This window comes from Cyprinus carpio, chromosome A7, assembly GCF_018340385.1.
Source record: "Cyprinus carpio isolate SPL01 chromosome A7, ASM1834038v1, whole genome shotgun sequence".
In the NCBI taxonomy this organism is placed as follows: Eukaryota; Metazoa; Chordata; class Actinopteri; order Cypriniformes; family Cyprinidae; genus Cyprinus; species Cyprinus carpio.
In genome coordinates, this window is record NC_056578.1 from 4002957 (window position 1) to 4007850 (window position 4894).

General features: G+C 36.5%; 2 pseudogenes; both read left to right on the forward strand.

Annotated features, from left to right (window-relative positions):
- The window catches only part of LOC109091230, a 132114-nt pseudogene that overhangs the window by 82263 nt on the left and 44957 nt on the right, over positions 1 to 4894 (forward strand).
- The window catches only part of LOC122145541, a 67752-nt pseudogene continuing 65440 nt past the window's right edge, over positions 2583 to 4894 (forward strand).

Sequence of the window (4894 nt, forward strand, 5' to 3'; positions counted from 1 at the left end):
GAAACTGGGACTTAGTTGGGAACACATTTTATATTTTTTTAACTATAGAGACAGGATATTTTATTCTCTCTTTCTGTGTGTGTGTAATTTGCATAGCGTTTGCAGCTATTTCACGAAGATTGCATAGAAGTTAAATTCTCACCTTTTTTCTAGATCGAGACTGCCAATTACCTTACTGCTGGCAAGTGTGATATGGTCCATGAACTTTGCCGGCGGATAATGTTGACATTGTTTGCGTGTTATTGATGCTTTTGTATACCAGGGGTAGAAGGCCGAAACAAAGTGCGCGATTCAGATTGTGTTTCTGACTGCAGTTGAGCAGGCAACACATTCGATTCAACTGAATTGGAAATTGATCTTATAATAGTGGGCGAAGAAAGAACATTTCGCAAAACGCTTTGCTTCCGTTGTAGCACGATCACTGTCCATGATTGCAAATGCGGTATATAGACAGGTTACTTCCGTTCACGCTTAAACGACTTCCTTTTACACTGAAATGCCTTCCGTTTAAACTGAAAAGTTCACGCACATCCACATAAGAAATCACTTGCATATATATGTACACAAATAAAGCATGTGTCTTTCTTATCTGAACTGTATACTTTAGTAAATGTTATTTTTTATGTATGCGCGAGTGTTTTATGGATGTGTATGCGCGCATCGAGTTTACATTTATGTACGCGTGTTTAATAGGTGTATATGCACGGATCAAGTTTATATGTATATGCGAGTATGGGCAGTTGTGTTTGTATGAAGCGAGTTTATATGTATGCGCGAGTGTGTGTAGATGTATATGCATGGATCGAGCTTATACATATATGCGAGTGTCTTTTGGTGTATGCACGCGTCAAGTTTATATGTATACGCAAGTTATTCACAAGTGTGTATGCATTCATTGTTAACATTATATGTATTGGTATCGATTTCATATTAGTGTGCATGTGTATTTCATATTTGTATTTGTGAACATCCAGTAGTATGCATGTATATGTGAGTAATGTATAGGTGTATATGCACGTGTTTTATGCATGTATTCATAAGCAAAGTTTGATTAAAATCCTACGCGGCGCCTCATAGTAAAACTCTGCAGTTTACATTCACATACAGCTGCATTACACACTGCATGAAAGGTCATTTTCAAAAATCCATAATAATAGGGCCGGTTTAAACTATTTTAGTTATTTGTGGTTACCATGGTTTCGCTATAGTAACCAGGTTTTGTTTGTTTGTTTGTAGTAAAACCATTGTTAATTATTGTAAGGGAATCCTATGTAAAATCCCCAAAAGCTGTTCGTGTATTAGACGCTGGAACATAATAAGCTTCATCTCTTCTCCTCCACCAGAGCTGAGCTGCACGTCCATATTGCCATACTATTGCTGTTTTTTTCTACAGTCAATCTAACAGGGGAAACAGAAAACGGCAAAGTCATCATGGGTGTGGAAGCATGGAGATGTCAGTTTATCACTGCGGTCAGTCCGGCCTTTACTGTGAAAACACGATCCTCGTATTCCCAACGGTGTTTTATATGTGTGCTGCGCGCATATACGAGGTATTACGGTAATTTGTGGAAACAGATCCACATTCAGAATCACTAAGAGAACAGGCAGAATATGAGTGTTTGGAGGGCTTTTATTAGTGAAAGCAGTTAGACTGAGTGACACTCTGGAGTGGTGGACAATCTTAACTGAAATTGGTCTGTGGAAACAGGTTAGACCTATCCAAAATAACAGACAGAACAGGCAGAATATGAGTTTTTGAATATTAGGGGGAGTGACACTCTGGGTCTGTCAATAAGAAGTTAATCTTTATAGAACTGTTTTTTTTTTTAATATCTAAATTTACAGATAAACGGGTTGTATATATAAGTTCATGAGAGGCTTGTATTTCACATCAGACAGTTATTTTGATGTTATTTGGAAATTTTACGTTATCAGACCGTTTTTTAAATATTTTTATTATTCTATATTTATTGATGTTGTTTATGTCTTTGTTTGTGTTATTATTTTTGTTAATTATTGACAGAGAAATTGCTGAATGAATGCCAAAGCCCGGTTTTCTTTTAAACTGAGTTTTTACCGTAATGTAGTATTGTAATCAGTTGGATCCATGGATTTTTATTTATTTATTTATTTTAATAATGACGGAATTCATTCTTTTCATGTATTTATTCTGGTGGAATATGAAAAAAAAAAAAACAATTTGATTTTATTTTTTTATGAATTTTCAAATATGACTATAGTGAAAAAGCTAGCATTTTCCATGATTTTGGCATGCAATTATTAAAGAATGATACAGTAAATTGATATGAAAATCACCACGGTGGAAAAAGTATACAGCTTTGAACCCAAAAATACATACATAAATACAAAATACACATAATTATAGTAAAATAAATGGTGGAAACTTAAGTAGAAGGCCGTGAATATAAATATGAATACGAATATGAATAAATATGACAACCGAGGAGGATTTACTAAAGAAGAAGACGGAAAACACGCTCGCAGCTTAATCTGCCACACACCGCCGAGTAGACCCGCAATGAACTTGAAGCGCAGATAGCGTGACTGCAGACACAAACACAGGGTAAGGCCTCGAAGGAACGAGCGCGTTCTTCACCCTGGAGTCCGCTCTGATCTTATTCTGTTATATTCAATCTCCTCATTACAGCAGAAAACACCATATGTGTGTTCACGCTGCATTACACAAAATCACATCTAACAGAATCACTAAGATTATGAAGCGTTATTCATCATCTGATGACGTCTGTTTTATTGAGGCATCGTTATTTTTAGAAAGCGAAAGTAAAACGGGAAAATTCGTGAGCGCGTTTGCACTGCCACGGATTTGTGTCTCTTATATTTGAATTTGTTTGATTTCTCTTAGTCTCCGGTGAGTTTGTGTCCTCACTGAACGTCGATTATGTCTCTCATGTGATTTATTCTGGAAGAATCTCCCTCAGAGTTTCTTTTATTGGAGTCTGTCTGTATTTTCACAGAAATGCTGTCGATTATTATCGTTGTACTGAATCTCCTCATAGAGACTTCCGGTAAGAACACCATTGGATTTCATTCAGTTTTATGCTTAAATACTCCATACAGACCCGATGAGATAAATATTCATATTTAGGCCTATCGAGTAATTCACATAAGTGATCAGTTTCTATTACTGCAGTAGATTACATACAGATTGTGCCAAAAGAAGGTGATAATATGATATTATCACCACGAACTCAAAAGAATAACAAGCAGATTTTCCTTAAAAACAACCTTTCTGCCAGTCAACAGTTATATGAACAAAGACCGATCGAAGAACAAGAAACGAGTCAAGCATGTTTAAAAATCAATGAAAGATCAAATGAAGAATTTAGACTTTTTATTTTTTTAGACATTTATTTGTTCAATCTAGAATTTTGCACCAGCAGTAACATGTATTAAAGTCTTTTTAAACTACTCATGACCACCTTTACTAGAATTTATCAAGTTTCATAAAGCAGATAGTTCAGGTTCTATAACAGCTTAATGGGGCTTATTGATTTATTCATTAACTTGTTTTATAGTTTATAATAGATAATCTGTTAAGGGAATAGATTTTCCCCTATAGATTTATATTACAACTGTGGCATGTTGTAGCTGTTGTTTCTAAATGTGTAGACTGTTGTTTTTCATAACAAATGTTACATAGATTAATAACAATAATAATTATTATTATTGCCCTGGTAATGAATAATAGGTTAACCTTATTTTAACAAATGCTGTTAAGAACTATAGTACATTTCCATAAGAGCAAGTACAAGTCAGAATCCAGAGCCATGTGTTAAATGGGTTCTAATGAAGAGGGATGGGAAAAAACCTGGCATTCAGATATTCAGAGATGGCAAATTAATATAATAAACAATATCAATATGAGAAAATGTGAAGTTAGATTGACTTTCTATGGTATGTTGAATCAGAACAATCTGTCAAACTATAACCTGTAAGTGCCTAAATAATATAATATAGGCTACATTATATATCCTAATTAAACAAGTAATTGTTAACTAGGCTATTACTTTATTGCAGTTATGTTATCGACCAACTTTGCAATGTGTGGATGATATAGCACAAAAGATAATTTTACAAAAATAAACACGCAAACAAACAAATAAATAAATAAACCTTATGAGGGAGCATGACCCGGGACTTCACTAAAACACTTCACCCCCAGCCCATTGTTCAAACCAAAACTACGCTCTTGCCCCCATTTCATCCAAGATGTTCTTGTCTTCAGTCGCAAAGAAATGAAAATTTCTGAGGAAAACATTCCAGGATTTTTTTCTCCATAGAGTGAACTTCAGTGGGGACCAACAGGCTGAAGGTCCAAAGTGCAGTTTCAGTGCAGCTTCAAAGGGCTCCACAGATACCAGCCGGGGAGTATGGGTCTTATCTAACCTAACCATCAATCATTTACTAAAATAAATAAAAATGTATATACTTTTTAAACACAAATGCTCGTCTTGCACTAACTCAATGTGCGTCCACAATTTGGAACTTCAGCCCTGAAAGTGAACTAACCTTTAAGTAGGACTCAATGATCAGTTGTTCAAAAACATCTAAAGCCAGAGCTGCAGCCTGCTGTAGGGACAGAAACAAGGCAAGGTAACACAGGGAACACGGGGAACACAGGCCACAACAGGCTAACAATCACCAGCACTGTGTTTGTGTCTCAGGGTGTACTCACACTAGGCGTTTTGAACCGTGCCCGAGCACATTTGACCCCCAAAGCCCGGCTCGGGCGCAGTTCATTTAGCAGGTTGGAAGAGGTGGGCCAGAGTACGGTTCGGTTGGGCTCGGGCGCTGTTCGTTTAGCCGGTTGGAAGAGGTGGGCCAGGGCACGGTTTGGTTGGGCTCGGGCGCG